Source organism: Trichechus manatus, unplaced genomic scaffold (assembly GCF_000243295.1).
Source record: "Trichechus manatus latirostris isolate Lorelei unplaced genomic scaffold, TriManLat1.0 scaffold00027, whole genome shotgun sequence".
NCBI classification, from domain to species: domain Eukaryota; kingdom Metazoa; phylum Chordata; class Mammalia; order Sirenia; family Trichechidae; genus Trichechus; species Trichechus manatus.
The window spans coordinates 3,070,243-3,082,915 of record NW_004443963.1 but is presented as its reverse complement, the minus strand read 5'-3'; positions in this window follow the sequence as shown (position 1 = coordinate 3,082,915).

The following is a 12,673-nucleotide window of genomic DNA, read 5'->3' as shown; positions in this document are numbered from 1 at the left end:
TTTAACTCCACAGTAGAAAGACTGAGTCACAAGGACAAGAACAAAATGATGTAGACAGCCCCATCACAAACACTCAAACTGGTGTAAACATCTTAACATGGCAAGGGGATTAGACTGTACAATGTTCCCTGTTCCCAGGTCTAAGCCACCTTCCTCTATGGACCCAATGCAGTAGCAGTCAGTTTTTAATTGAATTCGTTGGATCAGTGTCATATACATTGCCTATTGTTTACAGTGAAGTTTATGTCATAGAAGATGTTGATGTAACTACAAAAAGGAAAGTGTGCTTTCTTATCTCCAACCACTCCCTGTTAGTTCCTTATGCTCTAACCACCCTGAACAAATTAATGATGGATTATTTGAAGCTCCCAGATGTGACACCGGTCTCCTTTGCACATAGAGATGGTTTATGCTGAGAAAATTCTCTTAAACCAGAGATCACTATAAACTGAACTAGAGAAATGCATAAGATTCAAATTCAAATAATCTACAAGGGGGAGTGTGAGGCAGTGGTGGTTTGCTGGTAGGATGCTTGCTCCATGCAGGAGACCTGGGTTTTATTTCTGACCAACGCACCTCATGCGTAGCCACTGCACATCTGTAAGCGGAGGCTTGCATGTTGCTCTGATAATACACACGTTTCAGCTGTACTCCCAGACTAAGATGGACTAGGAGGAAAGTCCTGGTGACCTATTTCCAATAATCAACCAATGAAAACCCTGTGAATCGCAAGCATCCACAACCGATCATAGGGGTGGTGCAAGACAGAGCAGCATTTTATCCCATTGTGCACAGGAGTTAACAACAACAACATAAGAGGAGTAGGGGATTTCTTTATAGTATGACAGCTGAACCCAAGGAACTGAGTGAAGAGGGATGCTAAAGTGTCAGAAACCCTGCTAAGCACCTTCCTTTTAGCAGCATATCTCATTTACTGCTTATAATATCCATGATTGGGTGTTGCTGTTGTTGTTGTTGTTGTGTGCCCTCAAGTCAATTCCAACACATGGCTGGTAGACAAGACTATTCCCATTGTACAAATAAGGAAACTGAGGCTCAGGATAGTAAGTAAGAAATTGAGGCTTTACTTCAAAAGAAACTTTCAGTTAATACAACTGGCAGTCAGGGTGGGAGGGTTGTATTTAGCTTTCTGCTCCAAACAAATTGATCTACTCATTACTGTCACCACCCTGCCCCCAAACACATACTGTGTACTTTGCCACCTTAGTGCCTTTGTTTCTTCTCTCACTGAAAATATTCACCTCTCTAGTAATCCAGACTTCAAATCTCAACTCCAATTCTATTTCTTCCAAGGAGCCTTCTCAGACCATGCTGTGTCCAGAGACTGCATCCTTGCTGAACTCTCATAGCCTGTACTTTGCTCTGCTTACTCAGTACTTGTCATATCTTGCCTGGTATTGGTAGCTATTTTCCCAAGTGTATATGTTTTCTCTCCAAGTCCTGTAAGCAGTCTAAGATCATGTACTTGATCTTAACATTTCTCTATATTTCACATCATCCTTAGAAATAATTCTGAGCACCCAATAGAAGGCCAATATATAATACACATTTAGGAATAAATGAATGAATAAACATTTTATAGGAGAAACATTTAAAAATATATCTTGTATATATCCTACCACTCCACTATTGCCTACTCTTTCCATGATTCTGAAGTACTGCTAGCTTCTTATTTTCCATAGAAAAAGCAAATATATTCTACAAAAGTAAGAAAGTAACTAAATTCTTCTACATGAGTTTTCAATAGCAAGAGTTGAACCAAAGAAAAAGTATAAATCACCATTAACTCATTGCCATCTAGTCAATTCCAATTCATAGCTACCCTATAGGACAGAGTAGAAAATCACCATTACCTGGGTTAAATGGAATAGCCTGCATAGTACTCAGGCAACCCTCAGTGACTTTATTTTTCATTATAAGGGAATTTACCTTTCTAAAAACAAATTGAGAAGAAAAAGGCATTTGCCTGAGGCCCCACAAACCCCTTGGGTGGCTCTCTATTCTGACCATAAGCCCTAGAAAGGGTCACAGGGTTTGGGGAGGGTAGTCAGAAACAATCAAGGTCTCAACTGGGTCAAAGTGAGGCAAATAATAAACTCAGAGAAAACGTAGGCCAAACAAACAGCTTCACTGAAAGATCTAGGCCTTCAGGGGAATTGCCCATTCGTGGGAATTGTGACTCCTTTTTGTTTTTCTTTCCTTTGTCATGTTACCTGATTAAGTCTCTACTTAATGAGAAAAACATTTGACTTACTTATGTTCAATAAATTCTCATGAAAAAGATGGGAATTGGAAATGTTGTCAAGCAAAGAAGCTTAAAAAAATTTCAAAAGCATCCATCAAGCCACTCTGCACCAAATGGAGGCACTTACTTCACCATCTTGGTAACCTGGGTCCCATGCCCTGTCCTGTTCACCCAGCAAGAAGCATCCGAGAAACTATGGGAAGTTCATCCCAGCTCCTCCGGTGACATTCCTCATTCTCCTAGAGCATGCCCAACCCAGGCTAGGACAAGGCCTAAGAACTGGGAGATATCCTAAGCACAGACCTCAGAATGTAACCTACATATTTTCTTTGTTCATTAAATTATTATTATTATCAAAATATCTTAGGAAGGAAAGGAGAGAGGAAGGCAGGGAGGGAAGAAGAAAGAAAAGAAGGAAGGGAGGCCATCACTAATAATTATACCTTTTTAAGCTAGCAAGTACTAACAGAACTCTTAACTTTCTCCTTCAAAACCTCCTGCCATTCTCACCTCATTGAATGATATTAAATCAAAACCAAAGCGCAACGGGCTGCCATGGAGTCGATCACAACTCATAACAATCCTATAGGACAGAGTAGAACTGCCCCATAGGGTTTCCAATGCGTAATCTTTACAGAAGCAGATTGCCACGTGTTTCTCCTGCAGAGCGGCTTGAGGATTTGAACCACCGACCTTTCGATTAGCAGTTGAGCGCTTAACCATTGTGCCACCAGGGCAGTGGTTGACATTAAGATTCACCATTCAATTGACACTGAATGACATTACCATCCACCAATTAGGTTAGATAGGCTTTATTTAATCTAGTAATCAGGCTTTATTTCTCTATATATCTAACAAATCAGCATTCTTCTATTAGCTTTCATGTTTATATTTTTAACATTTTAGCTTTGTTACATATTTAACAGGAGTACCATTTAAAAAATATTACTACAATGTTGTTTTTTGTCACTCTTTCCCATTATTCTTGTTTCCTGACAGTCACTCAACAATTAGGACCCCAGAGAATTCCCCCTGTAGGAAGGAGAAGATTGTGACTTAGAAGTCCCAACAAAACAGGAAAAGGTAGAAAGCCTACTCCTCCAGTCCCAAATGGATTGTGAAGAAGGGGATGGAGGTAGGGGAAGGATGTAGCATAAGGAAAAATAAATCTTTGAAGTTTAAGCCATTGAGATTTGGGGATCCTTCGTTAAAGCAGCATTATCCAACCTATCCTGACTGATATACTAGGTCATAGCAAATCCAGAAAGCCCTGATAAGCAGACTTATGCTATCTCCAGAGTCACCTGGAGCCACTCAGAGCTGGAAGCTCCCTGGTCTTCTCTCTACCTCCTACAGAGGTACAAGGCTCCAGCCATTCATGAGAATGTATGCAATAGGTAAGACACTGTGGTTGGGAAAAACCAAGAATATTTCTCAAAGCTCATGTGAATCTTAGCTTATAACTTGAGGTTCAAGTCTAACTACTACCCAGGTATGCTCTACTCCTCATGGACTTAGATCTTCCTGTCTCCTCTCCCCTCCCAACCACTACCTATTATCTGCAGGAAATATACCTGTGTAAATCAACTGTAAAGAAATAGGCCTCCTTTCATCATACCTCATTTCCTTTCTTTTTTCCTTTCTTCCTATTAGAAATCTAAATTTAATAATTCTTCCTTTTTTCTTCTATCGCTACATTTTTCTAGAAAAACCTTAGCAGCATCCCTAGAAAGGAAGCCTGAATTTAATCATTGCACTGCTTTCTAATTATGACCTGACAGTATCCTTTTCTGTGGCCTCTAGAATATCACCTCATCTAGCATATCATCTCAACATCCCTTATCCTGCAAATTTCTTTTCCAAAAGCAGGACATGGTGTGTCTAGAATTCAAGCTTTCAAAGCAAAGAGTTACATTTTAATTGAGATAAATTTATTTTGCCCCTTCCACTGCTACACATAAACTGAAAATGGCACACTCCCCAGCTCACCATCATTAATTTGTAACAGAGAAGTCATCTCCTATTAGTGATGGCTGAAAGAGTAATACAAAAGTTCAACCATGGGATCAGTTTTGCAGCAATTCCTCAAAGGCAAGGTGACTTGGCAAATAAGATACCTAATTCAGAGAATAAGAAGCAGGGCTGGATTTTTCTCTAAAGGTTTTTGCAGGATCGACTCAGTGGCAATGGGTTTGGATTTTTTGGTTTGGTGACTGTGTAATAAAGCTATTCTAAAGCTACTTAGGAGCCCTGGTGGCACAGTGGTTAAGAGTTCAGATGCTAATCAAAAGGTCAACAGTTCAAATCTACCAGTCACTCCTTGGAAATCCAATGGGGCAATTCTACTTTGTCCTGTAGGCTCGCTATGAGTTGAAACCAACTCGAATGCAATGGGTTTGATTTTGCCTTAAAAACACTGAAATCGAGCAAAGAGCCTTAAAGTTAAAAATTCTACACTTGAAAACCAAAGACACAAGGAAAATATTTGTCCAAAGGACAAGTAGACCACATGAATCACAGCCTCCACCAGCCTAAGTCCAGAAGAACTAGATGGTGCCTGGCTACCACCACCGATGGCTCTGACAGGGATCACGATAGAGCATCCTGACTGAGCTGGAGAAAAACGTAGAATAAAATTCAAATTCACCAAAAAAGACCAGACTTACTGGTCTGACAGGGACTGGAGGAACCCCCGAGGCTATGGCCCCTGGACACCCTGCTAACTCAGAACTGAAGCCACTCCTGAAGTCCACCTTTCAGCCAAGGATTAGACAAGCCTTTAAAACAAACAGTAACACATGTGAGGAATGTGCTTCTTAGTTCAATCAAGTATATCAAGTATTCAAACCAAATGGGCAACACCTGCCCAAAAGCAAAGATGAGAAGGCAGAAAGGGACAGGAAAACTGGACAAATGGACACAGGGAACCTGGGGTGTAAAGAGAAAGTGAGAGAGTGCTGATACTTTGCAGGGATTGCAACTAATGTCACAAAACAATCTGTGTACAAATTTTTAAATGAGAAACTAATTTGCACTGTAAAGTTTCACCTAAAGTACAATAAAATTTTTTAAAGTTTTTAATGAAAAAGAAATTCTACACTTAGAATTGTAAGAATTTGAAGCTCTCAAGATTAAAAAAACAATAAAACTCCAGTTCCCCTGTAATTCAGGGGATAATTTAAAATATTTATTCACAGAAAGAGGGAAAAGGAGTTTTTTTTAATTTAAACCAAACACAAGTGTAATTAACTCAAAGCTGAATAACTGATCTTTAGAAGAATTTGTTTATTTAAAAAATAAACATTTAGTGGTGCTTATTATGTGGCATTCATTTAACAACTCTGTGAGGCAGATCTAATCCCCATTTTACAGATTGCAGAAAGGAGGCACAGAGAGGTTAGGTAACTTGCTCAAGTTATACATTTGGTAATTGGCAAAGCCAGGATTCAATCCAGGCATCTGACTCCAGTCTCTGGACTCTTAGTCACTAAACTATGCTGCCATTCAAGTAGAAGATATTAAATATAAATTTCAGGTTAATTAGAGATTTCTGGAAACTTTCTACTCAGGGTCCTAAGAAATCCATCAGGCCACATCCTGATAATATCCCACCAGCAGATCATCCAACCTGTGCTAGAACATCCCCACCAATGGGAAACTCACTACTTCTGAAGGCAACACATTGAACAGATGTGATTATTAGAAAGTTCTTGGTTCTGTAAAGACAAAATCTATTTCCTTAGTATCTATTGAATGAGTCATATCCTATGCTTTGGAGTCTGTAGCATGAATCTAAGCTTTCATTCTCATGCCTGCCCTTCAATTATATGAAGACTACTATGTCTCAGCTAGTTGTGCTGTTTTCTTCCATTTTGATCTTCCCAATTCCTTGTTCAGTTGTTTCACATGTGGCAGAGTTTCAAGAATCATCACCAGCCTCATCACTGTTCCCTGAACACTCCTAGTTTGTCTGTATCACTCTTAAAGTGAGATGCTAGGAACTGAGCAAAGTATTAGAGGTCTGATCAGGGCTATATAGGGAAACACCCTCAATTTCCTCAACTCCAAACTTGTAATAAAACCATCTATAGGAGCAACTAATTTTTTGAGCAAGCTATATCACATCATCAACTCATACTGAACTTACTGTCACTTTCATTCTTATGGTGCAATAGAGCATAATAAAAAATATAGAATACATACTACAGTTTAAAGTAGAATAAAAATGAACATCTGTGTATACATAACTTAAATTGAGAAATAAGCCATAAAAAGTAGCTTAGAAGCTTCCATATACCTCTCCCTAATTGCAATTCTCTCCCCTACCCTCCACCCCAAAGTAAGCACTTGTTTGTATTTTGTGTTCAGCATTTTCATGCTTTTTTTATGGTTTTACCAACCATGTGTCCCTAAGCAAGATATTGTTAAATTTTGTTTTTTTTAAAAAAAAAGTTCATAAATGGGACCACAATGTGTATATTCTTCTTTCACTCCACATTATGTAATTGAGATTCATCCTTACAAGTTAATTTTATACCTTTCACTGCCAAGCTGAGTTCCCCCAAACTATTCCCATAGTTTTTGTTTTGTTTGTTATTAGAGAAAAGAATAGAATTTTACATTCATTTCTACTATTTGGAATCTATCCATTTATTCCAGCTCAAAAACATTACTTACTATGAAGAATTTTGAATTGGTAGAGAGTTATCATCCGTACTGTAACATCTAGATTGGTTTCTGGATCCCTTTAAACAGAGAAAACCCAAGTCTTGAAGGAATTGCTTGATAAATAACTATGTTTCCATGATTTAAACCACATAATGAACAAAATGGTCTCTTATTTAAAGAAAATAAAAGAGGTGCCTTACAAGATGGTGTTCAATAAATTTAAAGCTGATTTTGATTAAGTTCAAAGGCAAACTTAATAATTGTATTTTATTTGCCACAGGTGTAAATTATACACATTTACTTTCTTTGAACAAAGAGATTTCTCTATTTGCTAATATTTTTAAGTTATCTTATTATCAAATCAGTGCAGGAAGTCACCAAACCACTTGAAAATAAGGGATTTTTTGTTATTATGGAAGATAGTTTTCAGTTAGTAGCAATCTTAAGTTTCTAGAATTACAGACTGTGGATACTTTTAAAATCTATGGTTAATTCTCTCTATCTCACACATGCACACACACACGCACACTCCTGAAACTCATAAATAAAGGTAACAACACCCTGAGGTACCCTTAAAAATTAGAACTGTGGGAGCCAACAAAGCACTATAGACAGAAGCACCACACTGTTCCTCTACAGCAAAGACCCGAAAAACTAAGTAAAACAGAGACAAGCATCAATCCTGGAACCCTAAGCATCAAATGAAGATATGAAGAACTCAGTCCAGCACCGAATGGAATAAGAAACTGACAGAGAACAGAGAGCAAGGGGCAAGAGCATGGAGGTCCCCTATCAGCTAACACAGCACAGATTCACCTTCTCGGACGCCTGTCAGAGATCAGTGGACAGGGGATACAGGAAAGCAGCTTCCCAGAGCTCCTCCCAGTAACCAGCAATATATGCTTTCCCACCCCCAATCCTTCACCTCTCTGCTCCCCCTCCGACGCTTCCTAGCTGGCTGTGGTCGCTCCACTGGCTGGGAAGTACAGGCTCCATGACGCCTGGATTCACCTCACCCACATTGGAGACTGGTGGACAGGGAGTACGGGAAAGCAGCATCATGGAGCTCCCAGCAGGAGACTGAGCACCCGGTAACCAGCGATATGGACTTTCCCACCCCCCACTTTTCTTCCCCCCTCCCCACTTGGCCTCCTCCGCTTCCCGCCGGCTGCAGTCTCTTGGCTGGGAGGCACTGGCTCTGGCTCTGTGTTGCTTAGATTCATCCCACCTACACTGTATGGCTTCCTCAGTGCCATGCCTTTGTTGCTAGTGTTGCTTTTTCCCACTTCTTTTGGTTTCTTCCTTGCCTCTCACCTCCTCCGCCTCCTTTCTCTTGAACAACTGTCTCCATCTGCCATCTATGCTTCTTCTTGAAAGACTGTGAAATACCACTCAGCTGGGAAACTGCTTTCCCAGTCTGGGTTGCCACACTAGTGGGATCCCTGGGGCTTTTTTTGTTTTGTTTTGTTCTGTTCTGTTTGTTTGTTTGTTTTTTTCACCCCTATGGCCTGGGAGCCACATACCCAGTCTGTGCAGCCACACCACTGGCATCCCTGGGGGCATTTTTTTTTTTTTAATCTTTTTTCCTTTTTGCCTTTCTTTATTTCTCAGTTTCTTGTCTTTCTATACTTATATTCTCTTTGTGTCTTCTGAATACCTGGCACTGTGCAACATCTCTTCCCCTTCTAACCAGACTGTACCGCGAGGCCCGGGAGCCACTTCCACGGTCTACACAGCTGCACTGGTGGAATCCCTGGGGGCTTTGCTTTTCCTTCTTTTTTTTTTTTTTTTCCCTGTTTTTTTGGTTTTTTTTTTTTTTTTTTCCTAGTTTGTATTTATTTTATTATTTTTTTCTCTTTTTTTCCTTTTGTTTTTCTCCATTTCTCAGTTTTTCATCTCTCCACTCCAACAGCAAGTTCCTTTAGCACTCTTTATTTTTGTTTGTTTGTTTTGGCTCCTCTTTCTCTCTCCTCTCTCTCTTCTTTCCATACCCATCTTAACTCCACATATCACAACCTCCCCCTCCTTCCTGCCTACCTGCACCATGCACTGAACACCAGACCCCCAAGCAGCACAGGCACGGCCCACTGAAACCTGCCCTACACTGACTCCCAGCCCACCATGTCGGCCCTAGTATATGACACAAACAACCCATCCCAGTCCCTCCCTGTCATGGTTTGAATTGTGTCCCCCCAAAAATGTGTGTATCAATTTGGCTAGGCCATGATTCCTGGTACTGTGTGATTTTCCTGTATGTTGTAAACCTGTCTCTATGATGTCAATGAGGGAGGATGGGTGACAGTTGTGTTATTAAGGCAGGACCTGATCTACAAGACTGGACTGTGTCCTGAGGCAGTCTCTTGAGATATAAAAGACAGAAGTGAGCAGTGAGACAGGGGGACCTCATACCATCAAGAAAGCAGTGCCTGAAGCAGAGCGTGTCCTTTGGACTGGGGTTCCTGCGCCGAGAAGCTCCTAGTCTGGGGGAACACTGATGAGAAGGCTGAGAGAGAGAAAGCCTTCCCCTGGAGCTAACAGCCTGAATTTGGACTTTTAGCCTACTTTACTATAAGGAAATAAACTTCTCTTTGTTAAAACCATCCACTTGTGGTACTTCTGTTAAAGCAGCACTAGATGACTAAGACACTCCCCTTAAGCTGGACCTGCCCTGCTATACCATATCTGAGTGACTGGCTATGCCCATTGCAGAAGGAGGTGAAAATATCATGTCCACAGATAAGCAAACAACAAAGAACGCACAGTCTGCCTGCTCAGACATAACCAAATAAAACAAAAAATCAGGATGAAACAAACAAATCTACAATCAACAAATGAAGAAAATAACTACTGAATGTCCCAACGACAGCAGATAATATCAAAACATATTTTAAAAACACAGGACAGGATGGTTCCAGAAGCTTCCAAAATAGAACACCAGATGACTTTCCAGTAGAAGAAGAAGCTCTAGAATTATCTGATAGGGAATTCAAATCTCTAATATTCAGAGATATCCAACAGTTGAAGCAAAAAGTAGACAAAAATGAGGGAAAAATAAACAAATTCATGGAAAAGGCAGACAAATTTATGGAAAATACTGACCAAAAAAATGGAAGAATTCAAGAAAATAATACAGGAACAAAATGCCAAAATAAATTTAGAACTAGAAATCACACAAAAACAACAATTAGAAATCCAAAAGATAAACAACAAGATTTCAGAAATGGACAGTGTCATAGAAGGGCTGAGGAGCAGATTTGAAACAATGGTAGACAGGATCAGCGAAATTAAAGATGAACACTTGGGTACAAATTTGTTTGAGGAAAAATCAGAAAAAGGAACAGAGAAAAATGAAGAGACCCTGAGGATTATATGGGATACAGTCAAAAGCAAAAATTTGCCAAGTGATTGGAGTTCCAGAACAGTGGGAGAAAAGGGAAAACACAGAGAGGATCACTGAAGAATTCCTGACAGAAAACATTTGTAATATCATGAAAGATAAAAAGCTGAACATCCCAGAAGCTCAACAAACCCCATTTAAGATATACCCCAAAAGAAAATCAACAAGGCATATCATAATCACACTCGCCAAAACCAAAGACAAAGAATCCTGAGAGCAGCTTGAGAAAAATGAAAAGCCACATACAGAGGGAAACACTAAGAAGAAGCTCTGATTATTTGGCAGAAACCATGCAGGCAAGAAGGCAATGGGATGACATGTATAAAACGCTGAAAGAAAAAAATTGCCAACAAAGAATAATATATTCTGCAAAACTCTCATTGAAATATGATCGAGAAATTAGGACATTTGTAGATAAACAGAAATTAAGGGGATATGGAAAAAACAAACTAAACTTACAAGAATTATTAAAAGGAGCCCTTCGGTTTGAGAACAAACAACATCAGACCACAGCCTGCATCTAGGATGTAAGATCACACCAGCCAGATACCAACCTAGGAAACGAACTCACAAGGACTACGCAAAACCAAAAGAATTACAACAGGGAACCAGAGAGGTTAATCTGTAATTGACAACAAAGTCAGAACAATGAAAGAAGGAGTAAACAGTGTAAGGTACAGAACCTTCTAATGGAGAGGAGGGTAAAGCAATACCAAGTAAGAATAGACTGGTTTGAATCTAGGAAGATAAAGGTAAAGGTCAAGGCAACTACAGAGAAAGTTAACAAATCTACCCATCAAAATAAAGAAGAAAAACATAAAGTCTGAGTAAACACAAAATCTACAAAAACAAAAGAAATGAAAAAAAAGTCACAAACAAAAGGAACTTAGCACAGGAGAGTAAGAGAAACAAGAAAATGCCAGCACCACAAAAAAAAAGCACTTCAAAATGACAGCCATAAACTCACACTCATCAAGAATTATACCGAATATAAATCAACTAAATGCACCCATAAAGAGACAGAGAGTGACAGATGGTTTAAAAAATAGGATTCATCAATATGTTCTCTAAAAGAGACAGAGCTTAGAAACAAAGACATAAATTTATTAAAAATCAAACGATGAAAAAATATATACCAAACAAACAGCTACCAAACAAGAGCAGGAATGGCAATACTAATCTCAGATAAAATAGACTTTAAAATGAAATCCACCATAAAAGACAAAGAAGTGCACTATATAATGATTCAAGGGATAATTCATCATGAAGACATAACCATAATAAACATCTACACACCCAATGACAGGGCTCCAAAATACATAGAACAATCTCTAACAGCACTGAAAAGAGAAATTGACAGTTCCACAATAATAGTAGGAGACTTCAATACACCAATCTCAGTAAAGGACAGAATATCTAGAAAGAAATTCAGCAAATATACAGAAGATCTAAAGAGCACAATCAGCCAACTTGACCTCATAGACATATATAGAACACTTCACCCAACAGCTGCAAAGTACACATTCTTTTCCAATGCACATGGAACATTCTCCAGAATAGACCACATCTTAAGCCACAGAGCAACCCTCAACAAAATCCAAAACACTGAGATAATACAAAGTATCTTCTCTGACCACAATGCCACCAAGGTAGAAATTAACAACAGGAAGAGCAAGGAAAAAAAATCAATTACATGGAAATTGAACAACACCCTGCTTACAAACCACTGGGTAATGGAAGAGATCAGTGATGGAATCAAAAAATTCCTAGAATCGAAGAAGAATGAAAACACATCATATCAAAACCTGTGGGACACAGTAAAGGCAGTCCTCAGAGGTCAATTTATAGCAATAGATGCACACATGAAAAAAGAAGAAACAGACAAAAAAATCAAAATGTTAGCTACACATCTCGAATAAATACAAACAGAACAGCAAAAAAAGCCCACAGTCACCAGAAGAAAGGAAGTAATAAAGATCAGAGCAGAAATGAATGAAATAGAGAACAGAAAAACAATACAAAGAATTAACAAAACCAAAAGTTGGTTCTTTGAAAGGATCAACAAAATTGACAAACCACTGTCCAGACTGACAAAAGAAAAACAGGAGAGGACGCAAATAATCCAAATAAGAAATGAAATGGGGGACATTACAACAAACCCAACTGAAATAAAAAGGATTACAACAGAGTATTATGAAAAACTATACTCCAACAAATTTGAAAACCTAGAGAAAATGGACAAATTTCTAGAAACACACTACCTACCCAAACTAACACAAAATGATGCTGAAAATCTGAACAGACCCATAACAAGAGAAGAGATTGAAAAGGATGATAAAAAA